Source organism: Amphiura filiformis, chromosome 2 (genome assembly GCF_039555335.1).
Source record: "Amphiura filiformis chromosome 2, Afil_fr2py, whole genome shotgun sequence".
Lineage (NCBI taxonomy): Eukaryota > Metazoa > Echinodermata > Ophiuroidea > Amphilepidida > Amphiuridae > Amphiura > Amphiura filiformis.
In genome coordinates, this window is record NC_092629.1 from 13,706,298 (window position 1) to 13,732,303 (window position 26,006).

At 38.0% G+C, this 26,006-nt stretch overlaps 1 protein-coding gene across 4 annotated transcripts in view; it reads right to left on the minus strand.

Moving 5' to 3' along the window:
• The window catches only part of LOC140145914 (vitamin D3 receptor B-like), a 495,422-nt gene that overhangs the window by 198,228 nt on the left and 271,188 nt on the right, over positions 1-26,006 (minus strand). For all 4 annotated transcript variants that reach the window (XM_072167634.1, XM_072167633.1, XM_072167635.1 and 1 more), the window contains one exon: positions 11,475-11,522. The gene's annotated coding sequence lies outside the window, so the exon portion shown is untranslated. The remainder of the gene's footprint in view (positions 1-11,474; positions 11,523-26,006) is intronic.

Genomic DNA, 26,006 nt, shown 5'->3' on the forward strand with positions numbered 1-26,006 from the left:
AATCATGCTCTTTGGGTATCCGTTCGGAGGAAATGGGGTTTTAACTGATTGAAATCAATTAAGAATGACAGACAGGTCCAAGGAATTATGTCGGCAGAATGCAAGTAACATTTAAGTGCAATGAGAAATGAAGAAATAAAAGCACTTATGCGCACGGACATTCCGTTGACGATTAATTCCGACAAGGACAAATGGAGTTGGACATTAAGAGTTCCATCTCATGTGCGCATGCATACAGATACGCGTTACCGCGCCCATCAGAGGTGATTTCAGCAATGGGATATTCCAGTTGAAATCCATACACCCCTTATGGAAGACAAGACCTTAATCTCCCACATAGGGGGTGTAGATTTCAAATGGAGTCACCTATTCAGGTAACCTCATTTGAAATGCACAGTGTGTGTGTGTGTGGAAGATTAACCCTAACCTGCCAGGGGCTTTTTGGCAACGGGAAGGGAAAGAAGGAAGGAATAAAGAGTGAAAACAAAGAAAGAAGTTGTTTGCGCCGGGTGGGATTATTTCGAACCCGAGACCCCTCGCATGCCAACCACTGGCTCTACGACACTTGGGTCTTGGGCTTCGCTGGCCAGCGAAACCGTGCCTATATATCACTTAGGGCAATTGCGTCATCACACCACGTGGGATGCACACACGAACAGCGCATATATCAAGTAGTATTTTGTAGTACTCAGGCGTGTTAGGGTTAAGGTCATGTTTTCCATTTAAGGTGCATGGATTTCAACTGGGATACATTTAGCCCAATATGAGAAGCTAGAAGGGAGAGGGGAAAGGCAACAAGAATTCCATGCTACTCAAGTGTTAAAGCCACCAACAAGCAGTGTGCAAAAACCACCTTTTTTAAACTTTCAAGATCCCCCCACCCCCAAAAAAACTCAATTTTGCCTCACTGTAGCCAAACTGAAATTTGCCCAAAAATGTTGGCAATTCGCATTAAATTTGGCCAAAATTTTAACTTTTAGTACAGCAATGGGTCCACATTTCTTGAAAAATTGGTGTATGGATGGGTTGTGGCACTTTCAAATTCTCAGTGGCACACCCCTACCCAAATCAATTTTTACCACCCCATCCCCAGGTTGTGACAGAGCAGTCCCCTATAATCAAGGTGAATGAGAAAATTGTTGTTGTTTTTTTGCTGATATTTTTCACTTTCCAGAAGCCAAACCATCTATTTTGGACATAGCCAGCTTCTGGTTTTAAAGCCCTCAAAATATCCATAACTATTTTAATATTGATAAGTTGATTTACACTGTACAAAAAAGAAAATCTATGTGTAAATTTTAAACTGACCGCAAGATAACCGATAATACAAGTGCGACCAATTGATAGAGAAATATAAAGATGATGTTTACCAACGATAAACGCAAATTCCAATAACACTAGATCAAGGCCTCTCTGTATGCATACCAACTAGACAGCCAGAAATCTCTATCTCAACATATTCTTGATTATTATCTGACCATAAAACCCTGTTTCAATCAACAAGATTCTCCTTTTTTTTATTCAAAAACATTTTAAGTGGCTTGTGTAATTTTCTCGTTGGCCGTCACACACGTAACAAAAAAACAATCTTGCAGACGTATTTTGGACAGCAATAAATGTCAGTCAGTCTGACCGAAGAATGTAATAATAGGACCACAAGGTTGAACAGGATTGGCCTTATTTAGTAATGAACAAATATGGCGAAAAAAAGACGAGGGAAAAAAAGTAAGATGAGAGAGAGAAATTAGATCAATTGGGGTATTGATATTGAGGCGTTGGGATCTAGTTGCGTCGTTGGATCAATCTTAATTTGAGCATGATTGCCCCCTCAATCGCCACGGTGATCTTGCAGGCAAATTATTAAAGTGAGGCTATGTCATGCCGAGGCGAGGAGCAAGCAAGCTGGCTAGGGGAATCAGCGTGTAGGCATGCACGCTCTGTTCGCCTAGTTACTTGAGTGAACGAGATCGTCGAGTCGTAGTGCCTGATTTATGCCGCAGCCACAATGTCGGTGGTGGATAGTCAATCGCCGACGCAATTCTCTCTGCGGTGATGAGCGATATACTAGCTGTTAGGTTTTAATTACCGAGTCAAACGCAAAAATACTAAGTATATGTATGAATTGTAATAGCATACCCATATCATAACCACAAACCTATTGACAGGCTCAACACAGGTCGTACGTGTCAATCGTGTATCAGCTATAACCTAATTGCTTTATTTTCACGCTCTGCCCTATTTGTCCGTATTTAGAACAATGGTGAACAACTAGAGCGTGTGAGCTCTCACCCAGAAATGCTTGATCCACAAATGGTTAAAAAATTATTGCAATTATATTATATATTTCCCCTTATGGCCATTTTCTGTTTAGCTGTTGCTAAGCACAGACAAATTTGATCGTTATGAAATGTTGCTTCTTGGTACATTATGTCCAATACAAAAACCTTTTTTTGGGAGCTGAAACAAAATTTGTGGGTCATCGCAAGAATGGAAGATTTACAATTACAATGGTTGAAAAGACATGATTTTTGGGTCATTTTGAAAAACAATGTCCGCACAATTGATTCTTTTAATTTGTGAGAATATCAACCTAAAATTTAATAAAAAGTGACCTTTACAATATGACAAAAGTAGAATTGTGATTCAATATTTCAAGACATTTTGAAATTCTTCTAAAAAGTAAAGAAGTGCATATTTGTATATAGTCCACAAGGTGACGGGGAAAAATCCATGAGAGTGGAGTGACTAAAAATGCTAAAGAGTGGGGTTGTGAGGGGTCCTTTTTAAGGCCCAGGAACTAGGTGCAGGGGCAGTGCAGGACCAGTGCCCAAGAAGAGGTCCAGTGGGCAGCTCATTGAATTGATGAGTGGTCCAGATGGACTATTGTTGCATACATTTCTATTATATTTACTTAACATTAACAACAACAATAAAGCATCTTTGACATAAACTGCTATAAATAATAATTCCTTATTAATTCAGATTTTTTTAAAAACTTTTAACTCTGCATCTGTCTACGTATCACTATGATGATGCAGCATGCCAAAAATGTTGTGAGCACTGCCATCTGAGAAGGCCTGGTCTATCAACAAACAGACAGACACACCAACAAACAAACAAACAAACAAAGTTACCTCACTCCTTTCTCCTCTTTCATTGTTAGCTGTTTTTTAATCCTTCTTGATAAAAGTCCGTCTCCCATAAAATCTGTCAAGCCAATTCCGCACTACAGCCTTTTGCACTCAAAGTCACTTCAAATTCACTTGGTAAAACACTTGCAACTTATATAATCACATCACTAACTCACACCAAATTGACTCCATATGAATGTCTGTCCATCTCAAACGCATAATAAAATCTGCCTTAGAGTCAACTGCCCACAGTTAATCTACCTCAAAGTCTGCTTCGCTTAAAATCTACCGCCAACCAACCTCGGATGGACCTGTCCCAGAATGACAAATTAGCATATTATATCCAGCCACTTACTTGCCCCCTACCTCTGTCTCATTCCCCCTTGCAGACAATGCCATGTTATACAGAGCTTATGTAATTCCGAGGGATCAACACTCTCTGCAGATCAAGACGAACAATTTACGCACGTCGGAGGAAATTGAGTACAGTAACCTATCAAGCCAAATTGGTTGCTCCGTACTTTTCTGTGTCTTAGACTCATATTAAGTTTAACCCGTCAATGTCGTGTCTCAACCACAAGTAAAAAAAATAATTTAAAATAATTTCTTTTTTTAATTTTGCATTTTTAATGCCATATTTGGAAAAATCACCCAAAATGCATCATAATGAGTACAAACATGCCTGGTATCGGGTCAACGGTTCTTGACGACCTTGATTATTACGATACAAATGCACCCTATACTCAGATACACTAATACAACATTCTACGGCAAAGTGTTTACTAAAACCCAATCACTAGTGAATAAGGGGCTTGTAGCAAATCCAACTGGCCCATTTTGACATGTTTAGATCTATGACATAATGCGGCAATACACTAGGATCCGCAACATGCTCATCTATCAGGGCACAGTTCTTAAACCCCAATGCATTTGTACATTCATTGAATGACCTTTAAAAATTTGAGTACAGAAACTCATACTCTGCAACTTGAGGTCAAATTTTACACAATGAATGTTTCATTGAGGTCATTGAACTATGCCATTGGGATGAGGCCATTGTGGTCCATAGTGATATGATGCGGCAATATGGTCCACATGTCGGCACAAATCGATTTTGAGATATGATAAAAATCACTTCAGAATTTCTCCTGTTCATCTTTTTTTATACAATGGTATGAAAACTGTCACAATTTTGAAAACAATCATCAACTTTTGCTGATAAATGCAATAATGTAAAGTACATAAAACGAGGACAAGTGATAAAATCAAAATTTAAAAGTTAATTTTGCCTGATATATGACTGAATTTACTTGATCGCATTACACTTGTCAACGACACGGCTTATGAAATTTGTCAGCGTTCACACCATGGGCTAAGTGCACATCCTGCCCTGACAAAGCCCCCCAGATCAGACTGTTTAGGATGACTAGAATACAGTAAACCATCAAATATTTATGTTTATTAAAATTTGACAAATTTCGCGAGTGATATGGATTCGCAAAATTTTCATGCTCGGAAGTATTTTTTTCCTATAGCCCTTTCAAGAAAATGTATCAATGTCACAAAAATTGAATACCACAAAAATGATGGTTCTTTTAAAATCGTGAACATTTCATGCCACTTAATATATTGTGTTTACAGTTTACTGTACTAATACTACAAACTCTACAAATGTAGCAACTTTCCTCCTGAAAACTGAAAACTACACTTTTGAGTCACAATAATCCTGTTTTCAGTGCCAAAGTTCTACAACCCTATATCCTCACAAAGGTGACCTTTGCAGGAGAGTATGAGTTTTTTGTACAAATACATTTCAAAGGTCATCTTTGAGTGTATGAGTATGTTTGGGGTTGTGGAACTTGGTACTGATGGATGAGAATAATTGAATCCTAGTGCTATTTCAAATAGTTATTAGTTGTACCTTTTTGCATTTTGTAATCAATTAAATAATTATTAATGCTGAATTTTTTCTTAATCAAGTACTGATGATTTATTTGAGACAAAACCATCTAGACCAATTGACTGACTGTACACAGAAAGTCATTGTATGTCGTAAGTGTGAACTATAAGGGGTAACTGTGCTGGTAATTTGACCGACATAAGGTGGGGCTGGGTTGTCTTGACTTAAATTTTCATGGGGTTATTTCTACAATTATTATGAAATGTCATCTCAAGATAGCTTTCTTGTTAAAAGCTTTTAAAAATAACTGTTCTCGAATCTAAAATCATTTATAAAGTAGACTAAAAGTTAACTTTTCCTAATCAGGGTTGGCAGTGCAATGGCCAAATCGTTTGTCAGTCCGATATTATCCGTCTGTCAGTCATTCAGTCAAGTCATAGCTGTCTGAGCCCCGGCTTTCCTTCTGTCCGTACTTGGCACGTTATGTGCGCAAAATCACACAGCTTACTGGCTATGACATATGCACTTAGTTGACCTCTCTCTGGCTTATTGTACAACTGATATGTTTTATTTTAACCACACCTATGGGCCTGTATGCTATGATTTACTACGCTGAAAGCATGGGCAGTATAAAACAGAAGGAAGGGGCACATGCCTACCACTGTTCCCCTTCACTCGCACCCCTGATATTTCTAGATTTCACATTTGTGTGAGATTCACTATAATTCACTATTCATTATAATTGAAGACCGAATAAAAAAGGACTAGTTTGCGTACTGCGCAAGTCAGCAACCAATCACGTTACGCCTTTGCCCTGACGTCAGACACAAACTGAAGGTATTTGATTAAAGGGGCTTGGGATGCAGATCACAAAGTTGACTCTCTTCAACAAAATGCGCTTTGAAATAAACGTTATTTCAAATACAATTCTGCAGACTTAAAATAATTTGATAAATTCCTCACCCTTAAGAAAATTGCAGATTTTTTTAGCAATTTGGTTCAGTTTTAAACATTTTTGAATACAAAATATGATCTTGAAATGGGATATTCCAGTTGAAATCCATTCACTCCCCACATGGAAGACAATGGCCTTAATCTCCCACACAGGGAGTGTCCCCGTAAATTACAAAATAACCCCCTTGAAAATTAAATTACAGTGAGATTTTTGATAGAAAGTGCCCCGAAAGGAAACCTTGTTCAAGCTTGTGGCTCAAAATAAGTGGGGAATCCCGAAAGAAACCCAAAAAAGTTAAATTACGGAGGCAAGTATTTTGATGCCTGCTCTATAAAATATTAAAGAAAATTCTCAAGTACTGATGTCTACAAACTTTTGGACAAGCTTCTGTATACGCTTATAAACATGTTAAAACCTTTGAGAATGTTGCTCAAAGTGCAATGTCAACATGCAAAAAGACTCTTGTTAGTAGATCAAGAAATGATTTTTATGGACAAATGGGAGCTCTTATCTCCGGCTTGTCAAAAACACTCCCCGTTTACAACATTATGATCCAAACATCTGGTTGGCTAGGTACTTGAGCTGCAAAACATGTTTGAGGACATGGCTAAGTAACCCATTTCCTGATTGGATCATGTTGGTATTAGATTTATTAAGAGTCATTGTGATTGGCTGAAAACATGTCTGTGTATACAGAAAAGTAACATGCTTCCTGATTGGATCATGTTGGTGTGAGATTGCATGGCCGTAGCAAGCGGGGCGGCCAGGGATGCCATAGCCGCCCCACTTTTTTGAGAAATTTGTTATGTTCTTCTTTATATCTTTATTTTAATTTGGGCATATATTTGCATTTTGGCCGCCCCACATTTGTCATGGCCGCCCCACATTTTTCAACCTTGCTACGGCCCTGTGAGATTGATTAAGAGTCATTGTGATTGGCTGACAACATGCCTGGGTAACACAAAAGTTTCATGTTTCTTGACTGGTTCATTTCATATGGTTATTGGAAAACTAACAGCTTTCCTGATTTAAACCCATGATTGGCTGAAAATAATGGAAGGGTAAAGATGGAACTCAAACATTCATTCTGATTGGCTCATTTCAAAATCAGATTTTACTAACAGCTACCATGACTGGTTGAAATAAATGTCTTTTAGTTCTTGATTGACAGACTTCGCCATCATTATACATCAACTTGAATTGGCAATTAAGGCTTGTAGGATTACACCTACGTCAATTATGGTTTCGAAGAAGGATTATGGTATTTAGGTAAGCTTAAAGTGTTAGTTCATGTTGTATGACTCCTTAGCTCTTTTTTTTTTCCTTAACAATGTCACTGCCATTTAACAGGTTAAAATGTTTGATAAAACAATTGAAGTGATTGGCAAATAGTACAAAGCCTTTGCACAGTTTAATCAGCCAATACAAACTTATCTGAGGTGATCATGTTCATATCACCATCTGCCTTAGAAATCATTACGGGGATAAATATTGAAAATCTCATTTGAAATTTTAATTCTTATTTCTCATCTTCCGGCTCCTGTCGACGTCTACACCTGCTTGTAACCTCATAACCAATCTATTGGTACCATATCTTTGTAGGCAATTACCTCAGAATCAAACAAAAGACATATTAAACATAGGAATGAGGTCATCAAAAATGGGGTGATGAATTCAACAGGTTTGAAAAGTAAGTGGATTTTTTAACAAGAACTGTTTTTTGAAATAATTGAACAGGTTTTTCAAGATTTTTGTTAATTTGAAGAAACAAAAAAAGCCCAATTTCCTGCTGTCACATAATCTCGCTTCAAAAATCTCCATTTTGAAAGAAACACAACAGAAGTCTGTGGTTTTATGTGCAGACTTTATTGTTTTTTGAGACTTTGGTTGTCATGGCAATAACACTGTCCATTTGTTTTCGAGTGAGATTGCATAGATGTTATCATCACACATTGAGCTGTTTCAGGATTGGATATAGTAATGGCCCGGTACTGATGTGACATGCCCTCCCTGGCAGCACTAGCCAATTGGTGGCGCTATTCGAGGGCATCAATGTCTCCAGTCCCCTCATTTATGCAAGTCCAGCCACCAGCAATTTTGGTCTGAGTATAGACCAGACAGGGTATCAGATAGGGATATTCCAGTTGAAATCCAACCACCCTATGGAAGACATGACCTTATTTATATTTCACACAGGGAGTGTGAATTAATTTCAAATGAGGTTCCATTGTTAACTCCATTTAAAATCGACCCCCCCCCCCCGAGATTAAGGTCATGTTTTCCATGGGGTGTATGACTTTTAACTGGAATAGCCCATATGATCCACTAGACACAAAAAAATTACATACACTTGCATATCCCAAAGGTGGGAATTATCTTAATTGACTCAAAAGTAACAAATTTGACATCGCTCCCGCTGGGCAGAATTAACACACGAGTAGCCCCAATTGGATATCGCCTCTGGGCGCGTTAATTGTCCTTTGTGTCATGCGTTAAAACGACCTTCTCCGTGCAGATTTCATGTACATTTTCCACCTCGATGAGCCTGTCATTCTTCTTACGCACCGGGTACAAGTGATATGTATGCTTGCTGCTAATATGACCGCTCAGTCAGGTGCCATCACTGCTTTATGATTTTTTTTTAGACACACCAAAAAACTCATCTCATGTCCACTATCAATATGTTGAAGTCTCATTTATATGATTTTTTTGTTCAGAAGACCTGGTCTTTTGTCCACTTCCACTATGCTGAATTTATAAAGTGGAGGTGTGTGTGTGAGTGCATTTGTGAATATAAGTTTCTACAACCAGCTAACTGATCAATGTCCTAAATTTATGCTAGAAATAAATTCAGATGGTGTGTGCCTTCACACCACCACTTGTCAACTGTCCATGCGAGCTTGTCCCCCTCCCCACAATAAGTTATTTCAAAATATTACATTTTTGGTGCAAGTTTTCTTAAATTCAGGTCAAAAACAAATTGTATACAATTTCATAATTAAAATATCAAAGCAAGTTATGTCCTTTTGGGTAGTTTAACATCAACAGAATCATATTGTCAGTTTTGTCCCCTCTGTTATAGCCCATCTCTATAATGACACTACTAACCATCCTCCCAAATGGAACTCCACCCTACCACACACCTGAAAAAAACATTTATTTTTATAAATCATTGTCAGTCGCAATATATCATATCCTACACAACAATAGGAAAGGCGACCTCTTCATTCCCATCTTCTCCTATTGTCTACCACTGTAACATTTCTTCTTCACAAACTGATCAAGACTGGCCTGAAATGACTTTCGCTTCACTAAGCATGACACACTCTGTTTAAACTCCGCTCCCAAGCAAATATTACTGACGATTATGCTTGTGGCTTTTGAGAAGAGGAGAAAGTCTCCAGCAAAATGAGTTTCAGACACGATGCACTTGAAGCCCTCTTGATCTGGAGTTGAGTTGAGTTGAAGTTGAAGAAGTATGACACTCTTCTTTCCACTCAAAACAAAAAATTCAATACACATTTGGTGACAATGAAGAACGTCACAAAGATGCATCAATTTCACTTTTTTTTAAATATCTTAATTTGTGTGTGTGTGAGGGAGTATGCGGGGTGGGTGTTGGGGTGTGTATGTAAAGACCTGCAAATGAGGACACCCCCTGCAACTGTGGACTTCCACGGTTGTCTCTACTCACCAGTTTATCCCAAATTACATAAGTAAGTCAAGAGGGTCCACAGTGTGATGCTTAGCTTGGGGCACTGGAAGTCCTTGGTTATATAGGAACATGTCATAGGTCCATGGTTGTCACCAGCGTTCGAAATTTTGGTTGTCCGGTTGCCCGGGACAACTAAAAAAGTCGCCGGACAACCAAAAATATTGATTCGGTTGTCCGCCGGACAACCATAAATCTAGCCAAAAGTCACATTTGTAGGCCTACGGACAACCAAAAACTTAGACGGACAACCAGAAATTGTAATCTGGTTGTCTGTGGGACAACCATTTATTTTTCCTAAATTCGAACACTGGTTGTCACTCTCCCTCCTGGAAAATGTACCCAGTATGCTACTAACCATACTGCAATAACACTAATTTGCTTAGCTTGAGGCAATGAAAGTCCTAAATTAGAGAGAAACAAATCATATGTCCACGTTTATTCCCCCTCCCACCCTCCTGGAAAATGACCCAGTAGTTTGACCATACTACAATAACATTAATTTGCAATTGCATTTAAATAAAGAACTTCTTCTGAAATGTAAAACTCTTATCTTTGCATATCTTCGCAATAAAAAATACAAAAGACACCTCACCGATGCTTCTAACAAAACCAAGAAAAATTGGAAGTCATGCTGTGAGCCCGAATACATTAAATTATCAATGCACGGCATCAAAAAGATTACAAAACCGTCCATCTGTGCATGAGTTTGACATGTCTATGTAAACATGCCATTTTGTATACATATTTGTCCGCAGTGACGGATCATCCTCGTATCGCTGATCAAAATTGTACAAACGACGCCGACATACACAAATTTTATGCCCCGAATCTAGTAAGTTGTTTATGCATTCATGTAATGCGTGTGTATTGCACATACTGGCCCCCAAGGCCATGCGAAACTGTATCTTAAGCACATAGTGTGACTACTTGAGTCCAAACAAAAGATTCTCTCTTTTGTGGCCACAGTTTCAACTTGTATTCTTAACCTTTTGTAGCATGAATACATGGTACAAATACGAGCCAAATTTGCAAGTTTTTAAAAAACAATTCATAAAATTTTAACTTACATATTTAAAAAAACTTTGAAATCTATGAATTATATTCATAAGGTACACAATGCATAAACCTCTTGGTCCAATTCTGTATGGTATGGCCACCAGGATGCCAAACATACTCATCTGCAAGGGCACAATTCTTTAACCTCAATCTAGTACAGTACATTGAATGACCTTTGAATGGGTGTTGGGTACTAAAACTCATCCACCACAACTTGAGGTATTTTCTTGAAGCAGAGAAGATATCTTACACTTCCCACAATGCATTTCATCCAATTCGATACTGATTTGCTATCTAGTGCAACATGGGTTGAACTTGATCGTGATGAAATGTATCTCAATGAACAGAGCACATCCAGATCTTGCAAAATTAAGTTTATTTCTTGACTATCGACCAATGTTTAGCTAGTTTATTCTCAAAATGAAAACAAATGGAACCTGTACAAAGTAATAGGAGTGTCAGTTGCTGTAACGAGGTGATGTGTCATGTTGCAAAGGATTCTGGGAAGGGTAAGATATCTTCTCTGTTCTTGAAGTATGATTATTGAATAGTAGTGGAACTGTGGCATTGCAAATGAAACCAATCTGGATGATAGTGACTTGAACGTATACGTGCACAGAAAGCGTTAAACCGTGCGACACTTATGACACGGCACGTTATGTAAGCCGCGACTCGTTAATAGCTCATGAATAAAAGATGACACACGTTGTTGCTTACCTTTTACCCCCTTCCCTCGTCACAGGTAGAGGCGAAGATGGACTAGGTCTGTGGTAAAAACAAGAAATGAAAGAATACATTTGATTTAGTATGATGCGTCGTGAATAAAAGGTCTGTGACAGCAACGAGAAATGGGCTATTCCAGTTGAAATCCATACAAACCCCTACCATAGAGAAGGTGTAGCTTTCAAATGGAGTCACACATTCAGGTAACCCTATTCAGCATCGAAGTGGTTACGTAATTCTCTTGGTTACCGGATCACGCTATTTTGATATGCCTTCAAGTGCCATATACTTTGTGTGGTGATTGTTTCGATCGTGGTTCATAACTCAAGCGTGTGATCCCGTTGACATAGTAACATTACGTAACTTCGATACTGAATTTAGGTAGAGGACCAATGATGGACTAGGTCTGTCACAAAAGTGAGAGATAAAAGAATATGTTTCATTTAACATGATGCGTCATGAATATACGGTCTGTGACAAAAAAGAGACATGAGCTATTCCAGTTGAAATCCATACAAACGTTATGGAAGATATGATCTTTTCTCCCACAGAGAAGGGTGGATTTCAAATGGAGTCACCCATTCAGGTAACCCTATTTAGGTAGAGACGATGATGGACTAGGTCTGTCACAAACAGGAGAAATGAAAGAATGTTTGATTTAATATGATGCGTCATGAATATAAGGTATGTGACAAAAGCAAGAAATGAAAGAATACGTTTGATATATTATGATGCATCGTGAATGGGCCATTCCAGTTGAAGTCTGTTACAGTTGAAATCCATGCATTGCAACCCCTCATTTAATCTCCTACACAGGGAGTGAAGACTTCAAATGGTGAAAACTTCAAGTTTGCCGATCAAACACCCTTCAAATAGCTACCAAGAAGCGGTTAACGAGCGCTTATAGTGAGCCCCGCTACTCTGCTAGACTATCGCAGAAGGTGTAAGATGGATCAAGTCAAAGAACAATCACAGAACTACTCAAATAAGTTTCACAGAGGCACAATACATATATGATAGTGCTGGAAGAGATCTATAAGGACAACCAGTATGTTAGCTAGCAACCTGTCCACCTGTCAATTTGGACAGGCAATTTGCTCCTGGTACAGGCAAAATTAATGCCCATGACATATGCTAAATAAAAAACAAACTCAAACAAAAGACTGGGCAAATAAATCAAGGCTATAGCAAAAGCTATTTGAGGTCTGGTTATGTTTTAAGGGTTAAATTTTGGGACAGGCAGTTTTCGTGAAAATGATGGGCACTTGTCAAATCCTAGCTAAGATCCTGCGGAACAACCATCATTTAAATGCAATATATACTCATAGATTGACAGTCCTATGATTTACTATCCCCACCCCATTCCATTCTGATGTTACACATCCAATTACACATACATGACAATTAAATCTCAGAGACACAGAATCTGCAGATACAATACACCGTGATACTCACAAAACAATGTATACCGGAGATGCAGTAAAGCTTCATATCCACGATGCCATCGTCAAAAATCAAGCGCATTAGTGAGTGACAATAGCCTTATTGTTACGATCACGTAAAGAGCATTAGAACATGTATAAAAATCTGTCTTTGAGCTGTAATTGCCACTCAATATATGCCCATCCTGCAATGATAGTCCGTTCAATGATATTTTTCTGTTCTATGCAATGTTCAGACCAAGTATTATAAACCAAATCATGGTCTGGTATCACCCACACAAGATTAGCAACAGAGTCGTAAGTCAACAAGCATGATTTTGAAATAAAGTCGGAATAGACATTCAATTTCTTTTGTAATTTCAATATTTTCTACCACCAATAAAGGTTTATATCTCAAGAATAACAGTTTCAATTTTAATAGATATTTGACAAAATTACAGCCATTGAAATGGGCAATACATATTTTTGAAAAAATCCTAATTAATTTTGCCACACTCAAGAGCCACTTAGCCTGACCATATTAAATATAATGCGAAAACCATCAATTCCATGCACAACATAGCAGTATAATGTGCTGCTGTCGGACTTGATTTAGCGTCGTCGCGGACAATACGTGGGAATGACGTGTTTGCCCCGGCGATAATTCCAACTTTGGAAATTTCATTACGATGTCAAAAGCTCGCCGCTGGAGAGAGAGGAAATGAGGGCGTAATGGAGCCATCGGTTACTGTCGCTTGTAATTACTCCGTGTTAACGCCACATTACTTTATTACTATGCCTAGATCATGGATGTGCGATTAAATATTCTTGGAAGTATTTTTACAAATTATAGGCATCAGAATATAAGAACCAACCGTTCACTTTGACAGTTTTATTTATTTCCATTTTCTTCACAAAATATATACTATTTGAATTATTATACATCATACATGTAGAACCAGGATAATACTTGGGAATTTGCTGATTTTAGAGAGTGTGCAGCTTTTTTTGTGCAACAGCGCATGCAAAGCGTCACAAAGTATACTTTTTAATTTTTTTTTAGGAACACTAAAAAAAAGGAGACTTTTTGTGTGTGACCATGCCAAACAAATTAAGGCAGGTTGGAGGGGAGCATGACATAGCAGTTTTTGCACACATATATTGACACAATGAGGCTGACATAGGTTCTATAAAGGAGATCCCAAGGCATGATATAACAGGTGTAATTTCCAATTCATATACATGAATTTTCTCTGGAGGGGAAAAATGACCAAAATGTTTGTTTTGATATATTATTGGCCTTAACTCAAGAATCTCACTACTTATGGAAATATAAATGATTAAATGCAATTATTGGCTTCCTTTTCCAATAAGATCAAAGTACTCATTAAGGGTACTGCTGTTTTTAGTTAATGGCTAAAACTGGACAAATATGATGTGTCAGCGATTAATACACGGTGCTCCTTTGAAGGAGGGATATAAGTGACAACAACAACAACTACATGTATGGCTCCTGGATCAGTTTCTCAATTGTAAAGTCCAAACAATGATTGACATGTCCAATTAATGTGTCAAAGACCGGGGTCAAAGAACATGTTCAGAGAACTTCTTTTGCTGAGATGAGCTTTTTGTGCTTGTGCACTTTGAGAAAGAAGCATTTTTATTCATTTAAAGTATTTTCAGTGAGTCATATTTATATGTTTGTACATCGTTTAAACACTATGCTGCTGAACTATCAAACGGTTATCTTCTCAAGATACAGTATTATTTTCTTTCTTTTATCCATCCTATAAATTATGGGTTATAGATATAAGTGTTCTTTGTTGATGACATAGCTTTAAATTGTTAGTTAAATTGGGCTATTCCAGTTGAAATCCATATACCCCCTGACATGATCTTAATCTTCCACTCAGGAATTTAGCTGCTAGCAGTTATGTGGCCCTCATGGACTTTAAAACCGGTGCAATCTCTCTGGCTGTACCGTATAGTGTACTCAATGCAACAGAGCCTAAAAGTAGTGCTGTGCTACATGTATCAGGGAGTGTAAATTACAAATGGGGTTCCTAAATGGGTGAATCCATTTGAAATCTACACTCCCTGTGTGAGATATTAAAGGTCATATCTTCCATAAGGGGTGTATGGATTTCAAATGTAAAAGTCCCATCATCGGTATCTCCTCCCCTGGACAAATATCTTCTTTCATTTTCCTTTTCCACGAGTTATTCTCTTTGCGCATTGTGAAACGTCTTTTGTCCCTTATGTCGCCACTTCAATATCATTTTATTATTTTTTTGTTGGGACCCATATTTATGTTTGTATGTCTTAGATCTGTTGTATCACTCCAATTCAATTTTTCATCCAGACACATTTTCATATTTGTATGTCTTCGATCTTTTTCAAACTCCAACCATTTGAATTCATTTTTTGTTCTGTTCAGACACATTTTTATGTTTGTATGATATCCTTTGTACACTCTGCCCAGACACATTTTGATGTTTACATGTCTTGGATCTTTTGTACACTACCGCCACTCCAATTCAATTGTTCGTTGTTGTTCAGACACACTTTTCTATTTGTATATCTCAATCATTTCATAACATGAGCTAACAACACTCCATTTGTTAAAGATACATTTCATATTTGTGCTTACACATCTTTGTCTGTGATACATTCCTTAGTGCTCTGCGTGCTAGCCATAGGCTTCGACATAAAAATATCAAGAGCTATCTTAAGAACCACTGAACCAATACTAGGCTTTTTGTACTCATTTTAATGCACTTTTCATGCTGATTCCAAATATGGTCATGGAAATTTACAATTCTGAAATTTCTGAATTAAAACAAAAATTGAAACTTGTCGTCTGCTGTCGAACCCGCATGGTGAGGGTTAAAGATACATTTCATATTTGTGCTTATAAATTTTGCACATTGATCTTTGTCTGTGATACATTTCTTAAATTAGCCTTTTCATTCATGTTAGAACTGGATCATCACATCTTTATTTTGTCAAACAACATTGTTGTGTTCTTAGTAACTAGCATCATACAATCAAAGTACAAAAACATATCTTTTGCACGGAAACGCATGTGCAAAATGTACATATTTGTTTCTGGCACTTTCTTAGCAATTACGCATCAGAAGGCTTTTGCAAAGCGTACACGCTGATTAAAGCACGTGTTTGACATTTTGCTGACCATGCGATCGGCAAATAGTCAACAACAAATCGGTCTGATTTTTTATTTATTTATTTTCCAATTTTGAAACCTGAAGTTCTCCTAAAAAATAATATTGCGCCTTCCCAATGTTGAATAGCATCGCTCGCTCAGTTTGAGTTCTTTTTCTTCTTCTTCTTCATTATGTTACTTTTTAAAATGCATTATTAACAGAAATGTAGCATTCAGACCTTTAATGCAAAATAATCCATGTGGCAAATAGTTTTGGGTTTACGTACTGTGTAACCATTGGATACCAGTTAGAAGACAATTCTTTCAATAAACTTGTTTACTTTGCTTACTTTATGCGAAAAACAGTGACTTTTGAAATTTCTGTAAAAAAATCTAATAAAGAAATCAAAGAGACCTGATTTTCAACACAACACTTTTATGGGCCTTCGTGTTGCATACATTTTGTTCTGTTCATGATACATTTCTTAAATTAGAGTTATTTAGATTTACACAGTCGCCAGTTATTTTCGGGGGCACTGAGGGGTAAAGTGAATTTCAGGGGAATCAACTAATTGTGAACAAAATTACCGCAAAGAGGTGAAATTTTTGTACTTTTGGGTTTTTACTGGGGGGCAACGGGGGAGTGGGGGCTAGAGTTCTGACTGAGGAGCATTTGCCCCTCATAGCCCCCCCGTGGCACCACCACTGGATTTACATTACAAACTATACAACAGGATGATCAAATCTTGTTTCTTCAACTACTTGAATAACATTGGTAATGTGTACTCTATGTCATGCAATCAATATACAGATAGCACACGTTGTGTTTCCTACATTTTGTATAACATTCTTTGTCCGTGTTACATTGCTGAAATTAGCATTTTGTTTATATTTATATATTCTACGCCACTGGAAAACTACATCTTTATTTTGTCAAGCAACATTTGATAAGTTCTCTGTGTCATGTAATCAATATACAGATAGACCACACTTGTATTTTGTATATTTTGTGTAACAGTCTTTGTCTGTGATACATTTTTTGATCAGTGCAGTATTTATGTTCATATACTTCATATCAACGGATGTTCATGTTGTTTACTGAAGTAACAATAATGACTTTTTTATTTCTCATCCTGTTTGTGATACATTTTGGACTTCATTCATATCTCTACCAGAGCCGTAGCCGAGGAGGGGTGATGCAGAACACCCCCGCCCACAAATGCCAATCCGAATAGAAAAGTTTGTATTTTACTGTAAAAACATAGAAAATTCGCCCTTCTTTGAAGAAAAAATCGTATAGTCTGCGCTGGCATCCACTACTCAAAATATTGGCCATCCCATCCACTATATATGACACGATATTGGATAGTTAAGAGACAAAATCCTATCTTTTATTCTCTAAATCTTGGCTGCGGACCTGATCTCTTTAATACAGTATTCATATATAAAATTATTTTTGGAAAATCATAGCAATGAATTCAAGTGCAGGTCCAAAAATGAAGTGCAGGCGGCCGATGGGAAACTCAAAATTGACTTTCTGAGGCTTAAACAACATAGTAGGATACTGCCTTTTTCCCAAGTGGACACATATTTTGAATGATTCTTCTCCTAATGCAAAACATTTTTCTCCCAATGCAAAACACATCATTTGCTACCAATCTGCAAAGCAATTACTGCCTTTTTACATGTGGAAAGCAGATTTGTATTCTATACCACCACCGGACATGCACATCCTTGTTTATTCAAGTAACATTTGATGTGTTCTCAATGTCATGTATTCATCTCACAGACGGACTGCCCAAGCCTTTAGGCAATATTTTCATTTATTTACTTTTTTCCCTCATCTCCGTAACTTGATAAAAATAACATCATCCATCAAGGTCAAGTCCAACGTCGGTAAAAACTAGACAAATTTCCGCATGATTTTTATTCACAATTTTGACCGGTTTCCACCATTTCCTTCATTGGAAGTTCACGCCTCCGTCAAATGTGTCTACATGAATGAACCGCGCTTGATCAATCTGCAAAATTGAAATTGTCATCACATTTTTTTAAACTGATTAAAAATTTACATTTCGCAAAATTATGTCTGGTTTGAAACGATGTTGCCCACACTATTACCACCTCAATACATATGACAATACGATTTCAAGCAGTTTATTTGATTAAGGCAATTATTGGTCTGAATCATCAATGGCTGGTCTGGCATATATTTATCGGCTAATTCCGAGTTAATCTGGCGAGTAAAAGTGTTACAAATTGTTGTAAAGACTATTCTTTAAATCTGGGCAGTGCTGGGCGAGTAAGAGTGATACAAATTGTTGTTGAGACTATTTTGTTTTATCTTACACAGGCAACTTTGCTGATGCAGTACTGGCCAGTCCTGGGCCACAATGGTGGTGGGGAATGGATCACTATAGTATGTCTTGTCTCAAGTTGAGAGTAAGGCCATGTTGGATTTTGCAGTGGCAGATTCGAATCATGCGCGCTAATCTATTCCCACTGAGGGGATGTTACACAGGTGGGACGTATACACACGTGTAGAAGGGCGATTAGTCAATCCACTGGTGAAGCAACTGCATTTAAACACACTGATTTGAATGAACAAAGAGGTCACATCACTTGGTACCCCCGGGATTCGAACCTCAGACCAATCGCATGCCACAGAAGGTCACCGACTTGTAGCCACAGGGGTTACGCTGGCCTGGTCAGCGATTCCCTGGGTATATGACTTGGAATGCATGCACAAACAGTGGTTTTATTAGCGAGCTTTGGTGAGACTGAAACAAATTTGAACTAATTTTGTTCAGTTCATACACAAAATCCAGATTTTATCGCCCAGAAAACTTCATAGGGCTATTCCAGTTGAAATTCATACACCCCCTATGAGAAGACACAACCACTTAATCTTCCACACAGGGAGTGTGAATTTCAAATGGGGTTACCTGAATGGGCGACTCCACTTTGATATCTACACCCCGTGTGGGAGATTACGGTAATGTCTTCCATAGGGGGTATATGGATTTCAACTGGAATAGCCCATCCAGCAACCCCTGTATTAAAACCCACCAGTCATAAACCTAATAATAACAGCAGTACCTAATACTCAATTCTCTACAGTCAATATCCTCACTGTCTAACTCTACACGGGTGTCCACTGCAGACAACACATCTCTTTTTTTTTTTTAATTAAAAATTTCAGAATTGTAAATTTTCATGACCATATTTGGAATCAGTGTGAAAAATGCATTAAAATGAGTACAAACAAGCCTAGTATTGGTTAAGTGGTTCTTAGATAGCTCTTGATATTAGAGAAAATATCCCGAAACTAGACTTTTTATGTTCGTGCCAATGGCTAGCACGCAGAGCATTAAGTGACCAGTTTTCCTCTTGTAAGTCGACTATTACAATGACAATAACCAAGTCGTAACTCTGAGGGCACTAGCAACCTTTTGATACCCCCGATGTCGGTTACTGAACGACAAATCAATGAGGATAAAATTGAAAAACTACTCCGCCTCAAGCGCTGCTTGACATTCTCATATTGGTCGCGCATCCATGTATACAGACACATAGCCATGTGTGCAGTTGGTGAAATTCTGCATGCATGTTATGACAATCAACTCATCACATAGGAGCCATGCATTGGCAGGGATACCATACATTGGACATTTCAAATGGAGAACTCCATTCAGGTGACTCCATTTGAAATTCACACTCCCTGTGTGGAAGATTATTGCCATGTCTTTCAGAGGGGGGGGGTATATGGATTTCAAATGGAATAGCCCTTTTCAGCCCAAATCACAGGTCAAATTCACTGAAAACCACCCAATTTTTCTCTTAATCATGGTTTCTATAATGATAATCAGGCGGAAAAATTACTGAAAATCGAGGTGGTCAAAGTCGAAAAGTCACTTTTTTCATAATCATTGAATTCTACAGGACAGAAAAATGATCAAAAGTCGGAGGAAAAATCATCAAAAGTAGCCCAATTGGGCCACCAAATCAAGGATGTAGCAACAAGGTCGTTGGCCCAAACTGGCTCAAAACCTTAGAGGGAAAAAGTTAAAAATATTAATTTCATGGGAAGATAAAGCCTAATTTCCCACTATGCTATTAAAAATTGCTACTATTTCTTACATTTTTCTTTATATACAAGAAGTTCCCTCTATACGCCCAAATTGAACCAAACCGTCTTGGGATAGCCAGGACAGGTCTCTGTAATGTAACCGACCAAGACACAGATGCACAGACAACGAGGGAGGGGATTCCGCCTACAAAAACACCCTTTCTCAATTGGTGTCTGCATGTTTACCTACAACTGAGGACACACACAAGACTTTTTGTATTCAAACCGTGGACTAAGCTACAACCGAGCACTGACTGAGCTCGGATTGAGAGGGTCTGCAGTAGGTCTCAATTGAATGCAAATGCATTTGAGAGATACATCTGCTATTGTGCATAAAACATAATAGCAACTCCTCAACTGTTAGGCATAATTTGTACTTGTTATCATAGTCACACACACAGCTATATTTACACACACAAAATCCACCATGTTGGTCCTTAGTTTGTTGATTAAACATCAACATTCTTGGATATCTGGTAATACACAATGTCCACGATGCAGGCGTAGGTAGGGGGTGAGTGTGCGTTTGTAAATGCCTCCAAACGAGGACCTACATATGGATACACACCATAAAACGAGGACACACCTCCAAACGAGGACGTCCTCGGTTTGAAAGTATGACCAGGATGACGTTGACGTAAATGATGCAAATATGCATATAAGATAGCATATAAGATAGGTCCCCCATAGGGGGTATAGGACGGGTCTCAGTTGGATAGTAAGTTGTCTGGTGTGTTTGTGTGAGGTCCACGGTGTGTCGATTAAAAACGGGTGTTTAAGTCCTCGGTTAGATCTCCTAAAGTCGAGGTCCTCGTTTGAAAGTATTTACAAACAGGGGTGTGTGTGGGAGTGGGGGTGGATATGTCTATGTAACACACACAGATGGACACCCAGACACGGACAACGACAAAACATCCCTTTAATAATCTGACCTTATGATCTCTTTCTATATTTTTCAAGAATTCTTTTTATTAAAATGTTCCAGCGTTCTAATAAAAACATTGCAGACTCAAAATTTATTGATTTAATTTGCTCCGCTTTATGTACATTTGACGGACCGAGACTAATAATACAACATGGAATGGGAACATAGTTGTCCCCTGGTACTGTGCCATTCAAACAAATGCCAGTGTAGTTCCCAGTAACAAATCTGGGAGAACTAGATCTTTATGATTAAAATGATTTGCAGTATATAGAACTTGAAGTGGCAATAACTGATTCATGTCTCAATTTGGTAGTTCTACTATCATTATTTGAATGGAGTTTACTGAATACGTGGATTTAGGGTTTTTCTACCGGAAGTCAATTTGTGCCGAAATTCCTTCCCACAATGCAATAGGCTTATTGCATAACAAAGGAGATGGATTAACCTCTGAACTGTATCTATTGTTATGCAATACGCTTATTGAATTGTGGGGAGGAATTTCGCACAAATTGACTTCCACTAGAGAAACCCTGAATCCGTGTATTGACTGTATCAATTGAAATCCATACACCTTATGGAAGACAAAAACCTTAGTCTCCCACAAATGGAGTCACTCATTCAGATAACCCCATTTCAAAATCACACTCCCTGTGTGGAAGATTTTGGGCATGTCTTCCACAGGGGGCATATGGATTTCAACTGGAATAGCCCAACAGAATATAGCACCATGATCCAGCCTGGAACATAATTGTCAAGGCCAAAACTTCACTTTGATTGGCATCCCTACACCAGAAATTTAACGAGTACAGACGCAATCTATTCGGTCGCATCAATCGTGGTGGGGAGAGCAGTTTCTTTACTCAACTTGAGAATAAATTGGGCTATTCCAGTTGTAATCCTTACCCCCTATGGAACACTTACGACCTTGATCTTCCACACAGGGAGTGTGAATTTCAAATGGGGTTACCTGAATGAGTGACTCCGTTTATAATCTACACACCCTTTGCAATATGTGGGAGATTATAATATCATGTCTACAATAGAGGGTGTATGGATTCTAACTATAACAGCCAATTGTGATAAAAACGAGAGCAATTTGATTGGCAAGCATGCCAATCCATCCTCCCGAAATAAAACGAGACGATAGCCACGTATAAAGCACTTATCAATTCATCTTGCTGACAAAAACCACGGTCAAAAAATTACATCTCTCTTCTTTAACCTCCACTACACCGATACCGAAACCAAGGCAACAGGTACGACATTGTCATTTTTTACAAGCAATATCAGAATTGTCCATTTTCATGACCATATTTGGAATGTAAACCCAAATCCCTACAAAATGAGTACAAACACTCCCGGTATTCATTCTTCGATTCTTGCGACTGGCCTCGGCATAAAGAATCTTAAAATTCACAACTTTCCTGTTGAAAAACGTACGACCCAACACTTTTGGTTGAAATATGTGCGACCAAAAAAGCATTAGAGCGATAGAATCAATAGCCGACCCCGCCCACTTGTTAAGGACCATCTAACAAGTAATATATTGGCTAGTGTAGCGATTTGCAACGGACTGGAAAAGGTTATACCCTTGGCCTACTTCCTTCTTTATGTCTCTCATTTTTTTGCTCAATTTCGCCTTTCTCTCTGTTTGACGTTGTTTATTCAAGCCTTGCGTCCAGTGCTTTGTGGCCATTAACTAATGCTACTATTAAATTGTAATCTGTATGCACTTGAAGACTTTTGTCCCATTTTTTGAGGTCTCTGAATGGGCTATTCCAGTTGAAATCCATACACCCCCTATGAAAGACATGACCTTAATCTCCCACACAGGGGGTGTATATTTCAAATGGTGTCACCGATTCAGGTAACCCCATCTGAAATTCACACTCCCTGTGAATTCAGTAGTTTGGTTGTTGTGCTACCAGATCCAGTTTTGGTCACAGAGATTAGGTCACCTCTTCCAAAGGGGGTGTATGGATTTCAACTGGAATAGCCCAATGCCTATATAATGTGGTAGAGAAACCATTAGTCTTATTTTCTCACAGTAAGACAAGAAATTTAGGCCCCATTTAACCTCAATTTTCTGAAGTGGATTTATGATCTGAACTGATTCGCTACCAGTTTGGCATAGCTCTTGAACAAAAGTAGTTTCATCAGAGAAGGAGGAGTGTGAATGTGAATGTTTCTTGTAATACTCTTACAATCGTTTTACAACATGTCTACTGAGCAAATGGTTGTATGAGTGAATTCTAGTTAATTTGGGGTGATGCATCCAGTGAAGTAAAGTTGTTTTCCTCCCCACCCACAAATCAACAGCATATATGTACCTTGAATTCCCAACTAAAACATGGTCAATTTTGGCACTGCACATCCTTTTTAAAGGGAGTTTTATTAGGTTTTTAACTTTAATTTTTCTAGGTCTGCTTTATGGCCTGGTGACCTAATTCCAAGTACTCAGGCTATTAGCAGAAATTACATTGTGTGCAAATTGGCCATTCCAGTTGAAATCCATACACCTCTTATGGAATACATGACCTTTATCTCATACACAGGGGTGTAGATTACAAAAGCAGTCACCCATTCAGGTAACTCTATTTAAAATCACACTCCCTCTGTGGAAGATTACAGTCACATCTTCCACAGGGGGTGTATGGACTATAATTGGAATCGCCCAAATGAATGGACAGTCAAAGCGACAATTAAACTCTTCTTCTCAAACCATCCGCAGCAATTCAGAGAAAAATGGACCATTTAATTTGCAATTTTGATCAGCTTTGATATTGTTATGCCTTGGTCATTTCATTGGCCTGAATTTTAGTGTGCATTTTATCTCCTTTTCTTCAATAAATTCGCAAGTTTTTATCAGCTTTGATATTGTTATGCCTTGGTCATTAATGGCCTGAATTTTAGTGTGCATTTTATCTCCTTTTCTTCAATAAATTCATAAGTTTTTATCAGCTTTGATATTGTTATGCCTTGGTCATTTCATTGGCCTGAATTTTAGTGTGCATTTTATCTCCTTTTCTTCAATAAATTCATAAGTTTTTATCAGCTTTGATATTGTTATGCCTTGGTCATCAATGGCCTGAATTTTAGTGTGCACTTTATCTCTTTTTCTTCAATAAAGTCTATAAAATTGAATATTTTTTTATTTTTTTCTGCAACCACATTTTCAGCTGATTATGGAGTCATTTTGACAGGAAAGGGGCGACAACATATTCTTTAAAAACAGTTATCTCAAATGTTACATCAAGGAACAGCCCAGTCTAAAAACAATACTTTAATTCTGTAAATAAAATGCTGGCATTTGTGGGCGATACAGACATAAATGCTGTCCTTTGAAAACAAGATCAAAGCATTTGAAACATCTTGCTTCTGAATCATGTTAAAACATCAAGCATGCCAATCGGATCCCAAACGATACAATCTACAATCTGACCAACACCACTCCACTGGTTGCCAGATTCTAACCCAACAATTCCTTGGCCATATAGGCCTACTTCATACTTCGTCTTACAGGCACTGAGCCAGTGAAAGAATCTTTATATTCCCCACATGGGAAGAGGAAACAAGGATAACCATGCACTGTACTTGCAGTTTGTCTAGCACCTCTTTGAAGATATTGAAGGGATGCTGCAGCCAAACAAAATTGTTTTCCTTGCCCAAGATCCCAGCAGTTGGAGAAAGCTTGTAGTCACCTGCTCTGCAGCCAACTGATGATAATTTCACAGATGTTTAAACACTAGGATAGTTTTTGAATCATTTTATCATAATAAATTCATACAGAAAGCATACTTTTGATTTTGTGGGTTTAAGTCACCACAATAACACATGATTCCTATTGTTGAATGATACAGGATGAAAGCAAATTCTCATTAAAAATAATGAATAATGCTTTTAACAAATACTATTATTGTTGAGATGCGGTTTATACATGTTTGTGTATATTCTGTTAAGTTCCCAGCAGAGACACGAAGGAACCCAACCTACATAGCTATTCCAGTTGAAATACATACACCCCTATGGAAGACATGACCTCAATCTTCCGCACAAGGAGGGTGAACTTCATAATGTAGTTACCTGAATGGGTGACTTCCATTTGAAATCTTCGCCCTCTGTGTGGGAGATTAAGGTCATGTCTTCCATAGGGGGGTGTATGGATTTCAGTTGGAATAGCCTATACAATGTTAAATTATCTAAAATTGTGTAGAAATGTAGGTACAAGACTGCGGGCAAAGACGGTTTCTGCCTCTAACTTTATGGAATGACGAATCACTTGGATTCCATGGAATAAATTATAGAGTCTACATTTTAATAAAAATGCTCCACCTAAATTGAGCTTTCTCATTCCTGAGATGTGCATGTTGCAGTGGTTTGGGGCCAATTTAAATTACCAAAACTGTAACACTCTCATTTTGGCAAATTTCAAAAACTTTTTTTTTCTAGCCGGTAAATAATTGATATTCCTGATCAGACCACACATCGACTGCTTAGTGCCAGAAGTGGGTTCGCAATAGCTGCCATAGTACAATATAGGCCTACTGTGTGTAGATTGCCAAATGTTCACAGGGCAGCTATTGCACTAACCTACTTCTGGCACTGAGTTGACATATTAAAGGCACAGTTAGTGATTCGCCGCACCAGCACCCTCATAAATTCATCCAAATTCAGATTTTTGCATTTTTTGGAACAAGCATAAATTACAAATCGTCACTGGGCGGTGTAGACTTTAAATTGAAGAGGTTGCTTCATCCATGTTCAAGGGCCAAAAGTACATGCAGGAAACACCTCATATTTACTTTTGGCCCTTGAAAATGGATAAAGCCTTGTAGGTGTAGACTTTATATTGAATGGTTTGCTTCATCCATGTTCAAGGGCAATCTGA